The sequence below is a fragment of the Saccostrea echinata genome, unplaced genomic scaffold, assembly GCF_033153115.1.
Source record: "Saccostrea echinata isolate AGI-Se365-2 ecotype Australia unplaced genomic scaffold, CSIRO_AGI_Sech_v1 ptg000001l, whole genome shotgun sequence".
In the NCBI taxonomy this organism is placed as follows: domain Eukaryota; kingdom Metazoa; phylum Mollusca; class Bivalvia; order Ostreida; family Ostreidae; genus Saccostrea; species Saccostrea echinata.
In genome coordinates, this window is record NW_026889750.1 from 5545366 (window position 1) to 5563588 (window position 18223).

At 32.6% G+C, this 18223-nt stretch overlaps 1 protein-coding gene across 3 annotated transcripts in view; it reads left to right on the forward strand.

Moving 5' to 3' along the window:
* LOC133184202 (potassium voltage-gated channel subfamily A member 1-like) overlaps positions 1 to 9907 on the forward strand; it is a 62266-nt gene extending 52359 nt beyond the window's left edge. For all 3 annotated transcript variants that reach the window (XM_061319142.1, XM_061319152.1, XM_061319161.1), the window contains exon 4: positions 5145 to 9907. The gene's annotated coding sequence lies outside the window, so the exon portion shown is untranslated. The remainder of the gene's footprint in view (positions 1 to 5144) is intronic.
* The last annotated feature ends 8316 nt before the right edge of the window (positions 9908 to 18223 follow it).

Here is an 18223-nt window from a genome sequence, read left to right on the forward strand (position 1 = left end):
ATTCAACTCCACCATTGTCAACAGCTTTCATAAAACATTATGAGAGGGAAAAGTATCAATTGAGGCATATAACAGTCTGTCCATTGGGATCAAAGATGAAGCAGTCTCAGGAACTGCCAAGAAACATTTGCATAAATTCTATGCAAATGGAATGGTTCGTGCTTGGTAAAAGTTGTTTACAAATCCACAGAGTAATGAGAATGCTGAATTTTTGAAGAATACTGTATCAAAAATAATCCCAGAGTTTAGCTCCAAAACGCAGATGTACAGAGTCTGAATGTCAATTAGTGAGCTACTTGATGTTAAGTAAGTGCTGAAAGCCTCTCTCAGTTAACATATACATTGGTATGGTAAAAATGAAGGTACTTTTTATATGTCAGGGACAACGCTTTAGAGAATCATAAAGACCATTTTGGAGTGTGGTCAAGTGTCAGCCACAGTAACTATCACTCAGGAAAATGATGTTTGAGAAGTATTCTTGCTGACTAGCTTAACTAGGTCATTAACTGGGTATGAAAGCAAAGTAAATCATTGGCTGAAATTAATCTGTTCTGTAGCTCTGTATAGCTTTGGATAAATGTAAAATATCCATCAATTTTAGATTCTTTTAAATTAGTTAAAAGAGTTTGCAGCATTACGATATTTAGAGAGCTTATTTTCCGGATAAAAAAATGTAAAGTCAATGTACACAGACTGGCATCTTAAAATTTCAACATCTGATATTGTATTTCATTATTTGAGAGTTTTAATTCTGAACAATTCACTACAGTACGGTATAATGACAGATATTTGCATTCCAGTTCAGCCTATTGGAGAGAAAATTGATGCTTATGTATCAGGGAATATTGATTTCTAGTGTTAAGATCACATACAGGCCGAGCTATACTGAGATATAAGCCCAGCAAATCAAGGGAAATCTATACTGTGTGCAAGGTGCCAGAAAAAGATAAATAAGGCATGTAAGGACTTGGCATTACACTGTTTTTGATCAATTTTTGTTTCATTTCGATGTGGCTTAATGATCGAATAGGATTATAAAAAGTTCTGTGTAAATGTTTATCATCAATTGATGTACTTTTTTGCTTGAAGATTGTTAATACGGTTTTTCAGTCATTAGAATAAGACAAAAAAAAAAATCTTGACATAATTTTTAATTTTAGTAATTGTACCTTGAACAAAGTCTCTTTTGTGTATGTATGTGTGTAAAGGGGGGGGGGGACCTTTGATGTAACTTTTTGTTTTACATATTAATAATGTATAGGACTAGGTGTTCTTTGTTTGTTTTTTTCTACATTATAGATTTGTTTAAAAACACCATCTCAAATTGTTTATTTCTTTGTGTATAATATTTACTAGATATTTATCATGATATATTTTAGCTCGATCACCTTTAAAAGTCGAGATGATTATTATCTTATTGAATATCCTCCTGCATTGGCTTCCCAGGTAAAATTTTATGCCAAAATTTTAAGTAACTACAAGTTATTGACTAGTACTTTGATTATAGCATGGATTGATTCCCAATCCTGATTCAGATGAACATTTACATCTGCATGTGCAAGTCAATTTTCCCCATAGCATCTTGCTTCATCTCACTTATTTTCTGCATGGACCCCAGGGTCCACGCAATAAACCTTAAATACCTGGACAAAAACTTGCATGAATGATTTATCTTGGAATGCACACTACTAGACCTGCACTAGATATTGCATCTGACCTACATTTTACAGATGGTTTCAAAGGTTCAAGCCTTTTAAGGAAGTTCATTGCCAAGAAACTATTATTAAGCCTTATGGTGACCAATTTTGCATGGTTGATGCATCTAGGGATGCAGACTACCAGGTAAGTTTCAGATGCTGCATCTGACCTTCATTTTTCTGGATGATCAAAAAGGAAGCTAAATAAATTAATTATTTGGCAAATGTCCATTCCCATGTGGTGGTCAGAGGGGTTCGATCGCCGGTGGCCAGATAGCTCAGTTGGTAGAGCACGTACCTGACTGGAGAATCTGGGGGCCCGGGTTTGAATCCCTGTCTGGTCCGTCGCATTTTTCTCCTCTCCTGTTACAACCAATAGTAACAATAAGCCTACCTGGGCCAAACATGCTTGACCAGGCATGTAAAGATGCAAACTATCAGACCAGGTGTTTTGGATGTTGAACATTCATTTAGTGTGAAGTGTTTTTTGTTTTTAAATTGTGTTTGAGGATTGAAGTTTCTGGCAGGCATAACTTTATAACCAAGAAACTTCAGAGACTTACAGCTTGTGTCCAGAAATTTGCCTTGACTCAGTACCAATTTGCACAAGGTTAAGATCTTGTCCATAACATTATAACTTTATCATGAAATAGCTTCCAAGGGTCATATTGCATGACCCTGATCAAAGGTCATTGAGACAAGGTCAAGTTCACAGAGTTCATAAAAGTATTTTATCAATGTAGAATTAAACTAGAGGTACTGTGAGTGCTAGCCTCACAAAATGATAACCCCCCCCCCTTTTTACAGTATAATGGCAAAGTCCTTTTTTTGCTACGAGTATGGCAAAGTCCTTTTTTGCAACGGGAAAACCCAAATATCTGTCTGATCAGATTATAAAATAAGAGGTGCACAATTGCACTATGTAATAAAGATTCTGTGAAAGTCTGATTAAATTTTATTCAGTACGTGATATAGGAGGAGTTGCAGATAAGAGATGGATATCCCAAATGTTATAGAAAGAATGACATGTCCAGGTTTTGCTATGTCTGTCCAATCAAAACCAAAAATAGGAGGTGCACAATGGCACTATGTAATAAAGATTCTGTGAAAAGTCTCATTTAATTTTATTCAGTGGTATGGATGGAATTGCAGATAAGAGATGGGTACCCCCAATGTTATAGAAAGAATTGCAGAGTCCACATTTTGCTATGAGAAACCCCAAATAACTGTCTGATCAAAGAATCTGTATTACATTTTGCCATTGTACAGCTCCTATTTTCATTTCCATCAGACACACATTTAGGGTTTCCCTTAGCAAAACATGGACCCTACCATTTTGTCTGTAAGATGGTGGGTACCCATTCCTCATACACAACTTTATATAATTCCTATACCACTGATCAGAATTTAATGACAATTTCACAGAATCTTTATATTATATAGTGCCATTGTGCACCTCCTATTTTACATTATTTGGGGTTTCCCATAGCAAAAAATGGACTTTGCCATTATGCTCATATGGAAGAAGTATCCTTTTGTGAGCTCAGTGCTAAAAGAAGCTCTGCACCAATTTATTTCAGCTGGTTTCATAGACATTGAAAGAGACTTCAAAATCTATGCAAATAAAACCTTATAAACAATTGTTACATATAAATAATGTACTAAGAGAACAGGGATTTATCAGTACCTTCTCAGGGGCCGAAATTCGGCCCCATTCCCAATTGAAAATGAGTTCAGTTTTTCCCAATTTGGCAGTATTTTTTCCCAATTGGTGAACAATGATTTTATATTTAATTATCTTGGAAAAACACAAGGAAAATTGTCAGATTGTCTGTAATTTTCATCTATTTAAGTCATTTAGCAAAGCTACAGTCATAACACATGTTTAAAAACACTGTAAAAACATCGCGAACTTTTAATCCGAATTTCCGAAAATGGTGATATTGTGTAATTATATAGATTTATTAAGTTATTTCTACCTACTCAATTGATCTACGTGTGAATGGTAAGGACTGTAGGCATTATTTCAAATAGAAAATTATATTTTCAATGCATTAATACATATTAAAAGAGGGATTTGAGAAAATGATTACTTGCAGGAGGTTTATATTCTCCAGAAAGATTTTGTAATGACCTAAACTGGAATCTCATACACACATGTACTACCCTAAGTTGTATAAACAATTTATACTCATTGAAGTCAATTTTACTTTTATTAGTCTGTTATTCATAATTGATCTTGTATGAAGTTGGATCATATATAATAGTCTGTTTGGTTGCCCAAATTAGAGTTCATGCTGAAATGTTAAATGAATTACTCCTGAATACATGATTTAAGCAACATTTTTAATTTTTCCCAATTTCACCAAAAAGCCGATAATTTTTTCCCAATTCCCCAAAAATGGCGTTTCCCAAAATAGGCTGATAAATCCCTGGAGAATTCAAATACATTTTATAAATTATACACTTGACTTGACCACTACAATAATTTATAGAGAGATTTAATTTATTATTTATGAGAACTATTTGTTCCTTCCATTTTAATGTCCTTATTCCTTTCAATTTAATGCTTAATAGGGATTGTTTTATCTGCATGGCTCAAAATTCTGTAAAGACAACGGTGCATTAATCTGAAAAAAAGAAATCTCAATGTCAGTGTTGGATTTGCATTTCAGAACTTAGCCTTATTATAAATTATTCTTTAATCCATTACTATAAGCTTAAGATTTCAAAAGTACATTATGCAGCAAGTATTGCTATTTGATCAGAGGTTTTAATTTATTTTTAAAGAGATGGTGTACTTTTGCACTTTGTACTTTTGCGTATATATGTGATCATGCAAAATTGAGCAAAACTTTAAAAAAAAAAAGAAATTATTTGTGCAAAAAAGATGGTGGGTTAGTGCAAATCCAGTAATTAAATGTATTTTCTGTCCCTCTGCCTATTTGACTCTCTCTTTTTTTCTCTTTTTTTATTTTTTTTAATTTTAAGTTGTCAAACTTGCAGTTTAATGGAAATAGGTCCTGAGGGATTGGGAAGGTGGGGTGGTTGGAACAAAGGGGGCAGTGCATCTCTCATAATGTTAATGGCATGCATAGGAACAGGACAGCTCATGAGAATCAAACAGAAATTGTTGATCAAAATTCTCAGGATCATTTATTTTTTACTATATAGCCTACACATTTAATAAATATGAAAGTATGGCTGAAGTGCCAAAATGTACAAACCTTGTCCAAAAGATGCACATCTCTAAACAGATGATTGTTCACATTTTCCATAATCATCACAGAAACCAGTTATCATAAGATGTTCATATCTAGTGGTAATTTATGTAAATGTATTGATATGATTTTATAACACACTTACAATTTATTTTACTTTTCAGTTGTTAATGTACAGTGTATGTGTATTATATTTAAACATGAATTTTATTTTATATATTTTCAGACAGAGCAATTAGCAGGATTTTCATGCAATTTGAAGGAAGGGAGGCAACTTCTGCTGATATACTGTGCGAAAGAAAAAGAAAAAAAAAGAATATCCAGTACAGTCTGCTCATTCAAAATAATGTGTACAGTACTGCCGAAACTTTCCTCTGGTAGTTTTGCTTATGGGAATGAATTAACACAGTTAAACCACGTACACATACCAGGCTGTCTGAAGAGCAAAACACATTCAAAATACATGTTTGGAAATAACTAGGAAGTATAGAAAAAAAAATCCCGTGTATTATAATCGTGCATGGAAAATTTCTGCAGAATTTCAATGCAATTTATACTCTTAATATATTCATGTAAAAAGTTCATAATTTTTTTAAAAATTTTGTTATCAACATTTTTATTTTCCAAATCTTTACATTTAGGAAGATTTTTTTTTTAGGTTTAAGATTGGAAATGAAATCAAGGTTACAAAATAAAACAACAAAATGGGAAAACCTAAGCTTTAACAATTTTACAATATGTGCAGATTTTTTTTTTTTTAAAAATAAATAATATTTATTATTATTCCAAATATTGTATACAGGGTTATTTTTGCCCCATCTTATTTTCGGCCTTTCACACCTGCAAACAGGTTTCCCTCATTTTGAATTCACCCAGACACAGTTCTTTTTAAGAGATAATGCCATACGTTTTCTTTGAATTCGCCCTACTGCGACAAGGGTGAAAGGAGCGAAAATAAAACAGGGACGAAATTTTGCCTGTATACAATAGTTGTAGCACAGAAGTCCTATTTCATATCTGTACAATTGTACTCATGTGAATCTACTGTTATTGTCCGTTTATTTCAGTGTTATTAATCTTTTTTTCATACATGAATAGTGTTAATGGTGAAAATGGGTTAATTGTAGATTTATGTGCCCTTCATGATGTATAATCTTACGTTGTGTATGTGAAATACCTGATTTAATTTTTTTTTTTAAGAAAATGTATCATGAGGAGCCTTGTGATTTTTCATAAAGCTTAATTATTTTGAGTTAAATGCAGTTTTCAAAGTAATTGGACTTGTATAGCTGAAAAACTCATCATTGTATCTTCTACTATTTTTATTTAGTAGCAGGTGGTTGTCATACAATATTTTGAGTAACTTCCATCAGTATATGCATCACTAGCACAATATTATCATTCATATCATATACAACTGTGTTTTTTGTTTCTTGTACATACTTTTTCTGCATTTACACTTGCATGATCTTTAGCTCAACTGGTCAAAGACCAGAGGAGTTTATGCATTAGTAAGGTGTCCATCATCAGGAAGTCTAACCGTCTGTCTGTCTGTAAACAATTTTTCAAAATGCTACTCCACCTACAGCGTATTAGGTTTTGATTTTTAGTGAATGGTGTTGCCATGGTATTAGAATTAGAATTTCTGTGAAATTCATTCAAAAAGCTACTCCTATTACATTTTTGTCCGATTTCAATTAGAATTGGTACACAATTACACCACACTATTAGGTACATAATATATTGGTTTTTGATTTCATTAAATAGGTTACAAAAAATAGAAATTTCTATGAAATTCTTTAAAAAACACTTCTCTTGTTTTGGTCGGATGGTTTGGTTTCAATGTATGACTTAGTGCACAAGTAGACTTTTCAAAGATACATAGTTCTGCTTATTGGGTATTGATTTAGATGAACACTTTTTGGTGTAACTATAGATTGGATAATATTAGAATTCATTTAAAACATAAATCCTATGTTTTTAGTCTATATTTAATTAAATCTTGGTACACAAGTAGTCAAGTAAATCTAAACCAAGAATCATAATTCTTATTCATTTATGTTACCATTGCTGCTAAGTTTCAAGTCCAAATGCTTATAAAAACAATCCAGTAGAGCTACAGTCTCATCAGAGACCCCTAGTTTATACATGTTTTGCTGTTAATTACTCAATATTTTAAAGATTTTTCCTCTTATCAGATGGTCTTTTAAACAGCATTTATTTGAATCTCATTTTTTGTTATAGATTTTTTCTAAAATGTTGAATCTCCCTTATTCAGGAATTTATTATTACTGATTGAAAGGTATTAGTCAGTTACCGAGAGTTACTTATTATTATTAGTTTTGATCAGATAGTTTGTGGATGCCTTTCTAAACAGCTTTTTTTCCATGTATGATATAAATAATCCACAGTTGACAGAGATTATAAACATCTATACTAATTCTATAAATCTGCTTCACTTATATTTAAATTTCATTTTGTACAAATCACCTTATTTCTTAACTTAGAAAATTGAATGATATTAAGGAATTAATTTAATAATTTCCCAAGTTATACTCCAATAACCTGGCATTGGAACAGTTTAGTCTTTTTTTATAAATTGAAAAACTGCTCAGCAGTTTTTAAATCATAAACTACCCCAACCCAGGTTGTACTTGAAGAACTTCGATAAATTTTAAATTCATTCCTTGAATTTAAACAGCAGTCTGTTTGGACACAAATTTTCTGATCAAAACTTAATAAAATATGGTGACTAAAATTGATTCTTATGTCTGTAGTAGGAAGATTCTTTTCTGTTTGTGTTATACTGTTATCATTTATAAAATGTAAAGAGTTTAACAGAATAATGGCATAATATCTTTTTTTTAGTTTTAGAAACTGAGATTTGTTATTTTATGATTTTTGGTGCAATCAATCGAAATCCAGTATTTTATTTTGATCAAATTTCTTAGTTGTTAATTTAACAGCTGCGGATATATGAAATCCTTTCATTTATTTTTTGTCCATTTTTATTGACTTTCATGTTGATAACACTTGCTTATGTGATACTGTTTTTTAAAAAAAAAATGCTTTGAAAAATTCTTCGTTGACTTGGCAATTTATTAAGCCAGACTTCTATTTATAAAATTAAGGCATTATATTTAGAAATATGCTCACTGGAATGTAGAACTTGTTATTAGTATTCATTACTGCCCATTTTCCCCCTCATTAATATGAAATCAATTTCATTATTACTGTTACTTTTCATTCATGAAAACCATTCATCGTGTTCCATGTAACATGTTGCCTTTGTTCAGATAGGAGCTGAATCAGTTTCTATTACTCCTCAAATCATGACATAAATTCAGGTACTGTTTTTTTTTTTTTTAAAGTCTAGTCCAGGTATTCCACTGTTCTTGTATACTCTGATAGTTGGTAGAATTATTACAGTGTCTTTCATTTGCATCTTTTTCCTGCATCATTATTTTAGCACCCTTCTTTTATTACTAATTTTTTTCAATCATCTTGACTAACCTGTATAATTGTACATATACATTTGTGTAACATGTTTGCACAGTTTTCTTTTTCTCCCAATGTTCAATTTTACTGTGTGTTTCTCATCTCTAGAGAGGGCGCTTTCCAGATGTCTGCAAGTGGCATTATTCGTGTGTGTATTACTGTCATTTGTACAATTCTTTGCGACTTAGAATACCCAATTATTACGGGTTGAGATTATAAATTTTATGTGTGCATGTTCAGAAGTAAGGTTTAAACTACAAAGACCATATATGCTGAAGTTTCAAGATCTGTTTTGACCTATCATACTTTTGCTGGAAAATAATACATGGGTAGATAAGCATACATGTGTAAATTTTTTTCAAATCATTCAAATACAGAAATGGCTGCTCTTTGCAATGCACTCGATCAAAATGCAATTCTCATTGTAAAAGACCAGGGTACGTGTGTTAGTATTTATAGAGGGAGTACCTTACATGTATTATACAGTTCCTCAAAGATTTTACCTAATGTTTACTCAAAGCTACAGTTTACCATGTACTCAAACCAGGGATTTAAATTGTATGCGATGTAATTATGCTCATCAAGGACTGTAGAATAGAGGAGTTTAGAATGTTATCTTTGAATAGAGTAGAAATTAATATACTATGGTCATACTCAGAAATGTAATCATTGTGTATACAAGTATACCCAACCTACAATTAGTATCTTAAAACTTTTTTTATTATAAGCCTTTTATTTGCATGTAAGGAATATTTATCACTTAAACTGAATGTGACAGAACAATTTTTTCAATTTCATCACATTTTAGGGTAGAAGTTGAAATTATACATGTATGGTCGTGGTGCATGAAAAAGCCATTTTTTTTAAAAAACACTTTGATTGAAAATAATCACCTTAGATACAAATCCATTAAAGATGCCTGTTGTGTAGGTTAGATTTTGTAAATCTAACCCAATGTAACACCAATGATGATGATGCCTGTTGCGGAGAGTGTAAATGATTCACTTCTGAGGAGGGTGTTTTCTGTTATAACTCCTACTTTTAGTAGTGTTATGGTAGATCCATATGTTATGTTTATACATGTTATAGAAATCTTTTTTAATTCCCTAATTATAGTGTATAGAGTATATTAACCCAAATCTTGCACCATTTGTTATATCCAGTTCAGACAATGATGTATATGCTGTTTCTCCCCTTGCGTGCACCACCAAGTGTTGGTGTGCAGCCCCAGGGCTCTGCTCTTTTAGAGATGTTTGTTAATACTACATGAACTAAAGAAGAGCTGTTTTTTATTCACTACATAGTTTTAGAACAGCTTGTCTTTTCACAGTTGCACTGGAAAATTCCATATTTCCTTGTTGTTCCGGAGAAAAGTGTGGATTTGGGGTTGTAAGCCACATTTTATAAGGCAAAATCTGTGATCGTTTGATTCCAATTTAGTGTTTTTGTACATAACTTGTTGAAATACATGAGGAATGCATATCCAACTGATATTTGTGTTTGTTTTCATTTCAAGAAAATGGGATTTAATTTACAAATACTGTAAAATACAGTAAAATTTGCTTATAGTGAAGTGCCAGGGACGAACGATTCTGAATTGATATAAATGTGATTCATTATACCTGTTAAGTTCATAAAATGTTTTAAAACAACAGCAAATGAAAATCACTTCTTATAAGTGAAAATTCATTAGAAACATGTTTGCTATGACCATGTTTTACTGTATGTAAGTCCTTGAATAAAATTAAATGCTATGTTCAATAGCAGATGAGAATTCTTGTAACAAGAGTCCATAGGCCTCATCGCTCACCTGAGTCAACATTGCCCAACTATTTTGCTGAAGAATTTCCCCCTATATGTTCATATGTAAAACTTTGATCACCTACTTAGCCCAACTCTACCAATGGGAGTTATAATCTGAAAACAAGATGTGTTTGTGAAACAGATTCCCCCATGTGGTGGATCATAGCAAAGGTTAAATATTCTCAAATGCAAGTCAAACTCCCAAGGTCAAGATAAACATATCAAAATTGTTGGTACCCAATGGAAGGTATTGTCATAAAGAAAACACATGTAAAAATATGAAAGCCCAAGCACCAACTGTTCAAAGGTTATTGCCAAAGTTTTTCAAAAGTAGGTCAAGGTCAAAGGGTAAAAATTGTTGGTACTCAAGGGAAGGACTTGTCACAAGGAAAATACCTGTGAAATGTAAAAGCCCTAGCACCAACTGTTCAAAAGTTATGGTCAAGTTTAAAGTTTTTCAAAAGTAGGTCAAACTCAAAGCTCAACGGGTCATAATTATTGGCATGCAAGGAAAGGTCTTGTCACAAGGAATACACATGTGAAATATGAAAGCCCTACCATTCAAAAGTTATGGCCAAGGTTAAAGATTTTGTAAAGTAGGTCAAACTCCAAGGTCAAAAGGTCAAAAATATTTGTACCCAAAGAAAGGTCTTTTCGCAAGAAATATACACATGAAATATGAAAACACTTGTACAAACCATTCAAAAGTTATGGGCAAGGTTAAAGTTATTGTACAGTTGGTCAAACTCCAAGGTCAAGAGGTCAGAAATATGTGTATCCAAAGAAAGGTCTTTTCGTAAGGAATACACATGTGAAGTTTGAAAGCCTTAGCACCAAACCATTCAAAAGTTGTGGGCAAGGTAAAAGTATGGTAAAATTTGGCAAAAGTGGGTTAAACTCCAAGGTAAAGAGGTCAAATATTTTGGTACCTAAGGGAAGGTCTTGTCACAAGGAATACACAGACGGATGGACAAGGCAAAATCTATATGTCCCCGAATTGTCGATTACGGGGGGCATAAAAAGCTTGAATCTACATTAACTTTAGGTGTTTCCAGATTAAAATGACTAGTCATGTCTTAATTTGCAGTAACTGATGTTAAGAAGATTTTTAAATATTTTTACCTATACATATTTCTATATGAAAATTTTTATCACCTACTGTGCCCCCACTCTATCCCTGGGGGTCATGGTTTGAACAAATTTGAATCAACCCTTAGGATGCTTGCATATCAATGTTAATAATTTTTCCTATATATATATATATATATATATATATATATATATATATATATATATATATATATATATATATATATATATATATATATATATCTGTGAAGAACTTACAGACCCTAAAACGTGCTACTACACCACTTGCACGGTTCGGTTCGTTTCGTTTTATGTACGGTACGGTACGCTTCTTGCACGGAACGGTACGCTTTGTGAACGGTACGGTTCGCTTTGTGCACGGTGCGGTACGCTTTTTGCACGGTACGGTTCGTTTTGTGTACGGTACGGTTCGCTTTGTGCACGGTACGGTACGCTTCTTGCACGGAACGGTTCGTTTTGTGAACGGTATACGCTTTGGTGAACGGTATGTAAATTAAGTGGGCGGAGCCTGTACGCTTTAGTTTATGATTGGCTACTTCATAAAGTCGTTTATTTCTTTATTATAATCTCTTTATTTTATATAAATGCAAGGACGGTGTCGCAAGCATTTTTAACAAGTTGTTTTTAAGTTAAAACTGTTATATATATTTCCTTTTTACAGCTGTATTTTTGTTATTACATGTAACTAGTCGTCTTTATAACTGTATCTTTTTTTAATTAACTTTCTGTATGAACTATTTTCAATTTTTAAAATAAAATAATTTTTTTAGTTGTCTATTTATTAACTTATTTTGTACAACATCGCCTTACGGTTCAATAACTTGGAAATAAATCGAACATATCAACAAACACTGTATAACAAAGATGAAAAAAATATTTTGGTTGCGTCGCCATAAAAGGCCTTTCTGTATTTTTTTTTTTAAAGAATAAGCGTACATATGTTTTTTTTTTCCTTTAAATTTTCCAAATTGAATACAATTATTACATATAATTTTAAATATTCACTTATCACACTTTTAAACAAATGAGATTGATTTTATAAATCCCTCATGCTTTCATTTCGTCTACCATTCTTTTTACGTTCTTGTCATTGTTGCTTCATTAGAAAAACAAACAAACAAACAAACAAATTCTCTTCACCGAATAATCAAACAAACAATAAAAAATAAGTTTTTATTTTTATTTGCAAGGAATTATAAATTTTTTTTACATAGATTTCTTAGGTGTTTGGCTCACTAGGAAAAATACATTGAAAAGTAACCGGTAGAAATGCACACAATTAGTGCAAAATATTACTTTATTTTTTGCGCGTAATTGTTTTCCTTATTACATAAATTTTCCATCGATGTGTAAAAACGCTTTTTGAAGGAAGTTACAATCAAGAAAACGGTTAAGAAAGCTACAATTCCATCTACAATGTATAAATGTATATAATATATATTGACTGCAAAGACAGTTTTCCGAAATAAATAATGTCAAAATGTTAGAAATAAATAGTCCTTTTTTAATTATCTTGAAAATAAATAATATGCAGCCATGCATGTCCTCAAAAACTTTGAAAATGAATAATTTGCCCATGCCGGGTGCTACACCCCCCCCCCCTTTTGTTTCCTTGTCAAACTCAAACTTTTTTTTTATTGAAGATCTAGAAGAAAAGCTGACTGCACATGAAATTCTGTTTAAATTTGCTTATTAAAACTGGTACATTGTTGTAGACTTACTGTTTAAGACAGCATACTGTTGATACACGTGTGAATGTAGGCATATCTGGACTAACGGGATTAGATACGGTTCAATATACACAGCTCAAGTTTTTACCTGTGCACGTGTGATGACAATACTTGATCGAAATTTTCAAATGTTTTAGAGTTAATAACGAAAGACGTCAGTCTAGATAACGAGACCATGGCAAGAAATGTACAGTGTTTCTTAAAAAAAAAAGAAGAAAACTTGGGTGAACACGCATGCACGGACTAAGCATTTTTTTTTAAAGATTAAACTGGGCTTTATGTGTAAATTCCAGGTAACATATTTTACCTGCAGATTTCGGCGAATAAAGCAAATGAAATGGGAAAATGCTTTACATAAAAATTAATTCTGACATATATCCAGATTTTTTTTTTTCTTCTTTTTTTTTTTTTTTGATTACGTGTGTTTAACTGAAAATTCCATAGGAAAATGTGGCGATCGAACTTTTTGACAGTATGTTATATGGGCGATAACATCTTGAGTTGGTCAGAAGAGTGTAAACCAACACATATTATTTATATTTACATCGCTTTTATTTATTTTTTCTAGTGATTGAGAGGCGTTTACATTTTAACATGTCCGCTTTCAATTTAATAATTTAGTTCGTAATTTTTTTTTTAATTTCATGAATAAAAAATAATTTTAAGGGCTTGGTTTTGGAAAATAGCACAGAATCCTAAATAAATACATTTTTCAATATGTCTTAGTTTCCGAGAACGTTCATAGAGACAAGAATATGGTAGATAAAAGCTATAGAAATAAACGATGAAGTATTTAATTCTCTTTAATTTATCATAAATTGTACACGAAAATATTACGATGCTGCATTTAATATGGAAAAAAAGTTAGTCAAGCACAACCCGATCATGCATAGCGAATAAGGAATCGCCTCACACTCTGTCGAGTTGTTTTGAAGTCGTAACTAGTTTTGAGTAGTTTCCTTATATTAACAGATGTAAGTCCAATATTATTTTCACTTGTGAAATTGTAGATGACAATCGTAGATGTCTTCGCGAAAAAGCTCCCACCGACCCCCCCCCCCTTCCAATCCCTATCGAGAGGGGGGGGGGCTTCTCCTTGCCTACCCACACTTTGCGCCTCAGGTTAAATCTATGACTTCTCACTAGCCTACACATTAGCAGATAGGAATATACGCCACTGATCATGCAGACATCTCACTTGAGCCTTTGACTCAGGAAAACTAAAGATGAATGATATCCCGGTCATTTGTTTGCTTTCTCCTGAGTCCTGCTTTATAGAGGGTTCTAGAATAGATGAGCTGACCAACAGTCTTCCATCTTCGCTAGCCAAGGGTTTCTGATCCGAAATCTACAATGTTGTAGAGTAGATTTCGGATCGGAAACTCTTGGCTAGCGAAGATGACAGTCTTCATGAGTCCAAAAATTTAGTCTTCTTCAAGTGATGGTAGAAATGGTTAGCACACTAAGTGCAGTAACTCAAATCAAATGCCCCTTATGATTGTACAACGTCATGGAAGGTGGGGAAACTGATAGCTCATTTATATGATTGTACATCATTTTAATACTCTTATATAGATAAGATACATACAGGGATAAAATTAATTAAGTAAGTTGGATTCAAATTGATTAAAAATGAATATTCAGAATGTTTCTTGGTTAGTCAAACTCATAAATTTGATGGACAGATCTGTCATATTTTTCTACACATTGGAAGAGAGTAAGTATCTGATTAGTATTGGATTAAAAAGGTGTCATCATGTGTTTAAACACCGAACAATGGATTGTATGAAAGAAAGTCAAACTACACTGTACATAGCATCTACTCAGGAAGCCCGTGCAGTTTATAAAGAGCTGCGTTTAAGACAAAATTTCACGAAGAGTTTCTTCTGAAATATAGCTTACTCTCTGTCAACTTAAACATATGAAGCAGAATTAACTAAACTTTCACAGTGGAACACCACGTTCCATCTAGAAACTGACGGGGGAAAAAAAATCAAAAGTACCCTTAACGCCAAGCAAAGGTAGTCTTCTCACTGTACTGATTACTATTGTTAAGGATACATAAAACTCAAACAATTGCTATATGATAGCTCAAAGGTTTTCAGCCAACACGTTTGTTTAAACCCCAAGAATGTGAGGGCACTTTTTAATGAGTATACTGTCATGTTGTAAATTTTGTATTTACTGCCACCCGGTAAATTCAAAACTTTTGAGTACATTTCTGTTATTCAAAATTTAATATTTTAATTATTTAATATTGCATTTAAATCCCGGTAAATTCAAAATTTACAACATGACAATACTTTTTTTTTTAATTAGAACACTACAAGAAAAAAAAAAACCACTGAAACAAACAAACAAACTGTACTTAAAACCTTTCGTAAAATTTAGGATCAAAATCAGATCATGAAAAAAAAAAAGATGAAAGAGAAAAAATAAAGAAGAAATTTTAAAAATGCTTATAATCATGCCCGCTAGAAACAATTTCAGTGGGGGGGGGGGGGGGGGGCACAACCTATCAAATTTAGTTTGGGAAGGCACAACCTTACAAAATTTTCTCAGTTGACAAGCCAAAAATAAAATTTAAAAAAAAAAAAAAAGAAAGAAAGAAAGAAAGAAAAGGTCACCAGGAGCTATTATAGCTTACTCTCTGTCAACTTAATTAAAGATACAAGCTAAGTCATTTGAAGCAGAGTTAAGTTTAGGACTTTCACAGTGGAACAGCACGTTCCATCTCAAAGTTAGCTTCATTTCCTATTGTACAGTATATATACTGACAAAATTATTAGGACCTGTGTTAAATTAGAAAAAAATCTTCAACATCTTTAATATCTGACGAAGGCGCGATCTTGGAACGAAATCAAGACGGAGGAAGGATGAAGGAAGGAAAGATAGTCCAAATAAATAAAGATAAATTTCAGTAGTTAGTCCCAAATTCAAGATAATATGTTGAAAGGAAAAGAAAAAAAATGCTGAATTAGTGAAATCTTAAACATTTTTATAAAAACTGATATCCGTGCGATCTTGGATTGAAATCAAGATGGAGGAATGCATAATAAATATTTTAATGAAAGAAGAAAAGATAGTCCAACAAATAAAGATGTTTAAATAATAGAAAAAAATGCAGAAGTGAAAATTATAAAATAAGATAACAGAATTGAAATGTTATGCAATGCGATTTTGATTCTCTGAAAAGTTGCTAAGTTTACGCTACTGAGTATCAAAAATACGGAATACCTGTGAATGACCTATATGGTATTAATTCCATTTACAATAACAGTAGGATGTTTTGATTCAATGTATGTTTGTTTTATTTGTTTCAACTTTGTTTATGTTTTTTCTGCACAATTATGTTGTTCCAAGATCAAAATACAAATTTCCGGACAAAAGAAGATACATGTATTGACCTTTGATGTAACAGTCAAAAATCAACAGAAACTATACGAAAAAATGAACTCAATTAATACTTTTTATTAGATATAGCAATTTTGTTTTTCTTCAAAAATAATTCTAAACGTACATTTGCATCTTAGTTTTAATTAAATGACCTCGGCTTTGTAACCTTAGTGGAGAACAAGGGCGGATCAAGTAATTTTTTCTGGGGGGAAGGGGAGGGTCCTTGCCAACCCAAAACAATAGGCGTATGAGCCACAGCGTTCACTTGAATCACCTAAGTCCAGCTGTTTTTCTTCAGAAGAATTCTAAAAGATTCCTTATCCTCTTATTCCATCCAGAAATTCATTTCGTATTGTACATGTGGTCCCATATTAGCCTAAAGAGGTTATAATGTAACTGAACTTGAATCCACACAACATGGGGATGCTTCAGTATCAATCAGTATGACTAATGTGGCCTTTCTGATGTTGAAAAGATTTTGTACGAAAACTTTTCTCCCTATACATCGTTATGTTACGAATGCAGGCCCGTTGCAACGTCTTTCAAATGGGGGGGGGGGGGGTATATGATATCCCTAGCTCCAACTGTTCAAAAGTTATGGCCAAGGTTAAAGATTTTCAGAAAGAGGTCATACTCCAAGGTCAAGATCAAAGGGCCAAGATTGAAGTGACCCAAAGGAAGGTTTTCTGACAAGAAATACATATGTAAATATGAGAGCCTTAGCACTAACCGTTTCAAAGTTATGGCTAAGGTTAAAGTTTTTCAGAAGTAGGTCAATTTCCATGGTCAAGGTCAAAATTGTTGGAACCAAAGGGAAAGTCTTGTCATAAAGGAAAATATGTGAAATATAAAAGCACTAGCACGAACTGTTCAAAAGTTATTGCCAAGGTTAAGTTTTTTAGAAAGTAGGTTAAACTTCAAGCTCCAAGGTCAAGGTCAAAGGGTCATAAATGTTTGTACTCAAAGGAAGGACTTGTCACAAGGAATACACATGTGAAATACGAAAGCCCTAGCACTAACAATTCAAAAGTTATGGCCAAGGTTAAAGTTGTTTTAAAAAGTAAGTAAAATCAAAGGTCAAGGTCAAAGGTCAACATTGTTGGTACCATTAAAAAGGTCTTTCACAAGAAATACACATGTGAAATATGAAAGCCCTAGCAACAACCGTTCAAAATTGATGGCTGAAGTTAAAATTGAATTTGGCAAAATTGGGACAAACTCCAAAGTCAAGGTCAAGAAGTCAAATACGTTGGTACTCAAAGAAAGGTCTGGTCACAAGGAACTACACCTGTGAAATATGTAACTATTTCTCCAACCAATTAAAAGTTATGGGCAAGGTTGAAGTATTTTGCGGACAAAAAGACAGACGGACGGACAGAGTAAAATCTATATGTCCCCGAATCTTCGATTACGGGGTATAATAATGATAAAATTTGGGTTATCCATATATGTACGCTTGATTAGCTGCTACACAGTTACACTCTCGCTTATATTTCTACCGTAATCAAATTACATGTGGTAAATCCTAAATCAGTCTAATTAAAATTAGCTCCCACGTTTTATTGTTATACCGGGTATGCCGTAAAACGACTGATCCTGAATTTATCTTTAATGCTGGTTAGAAAATGATTTTAAATTCTATGACCGATATACATGGACCTTTCCAGCTGAAATTGACCACAGGTGCCTTGAGACTGAAAAATCCAAAATATAGACGTTCTCTTTTAGTGTCAGAGTGTGAATTTTTGATAAAAGGCTTTTTGGATTT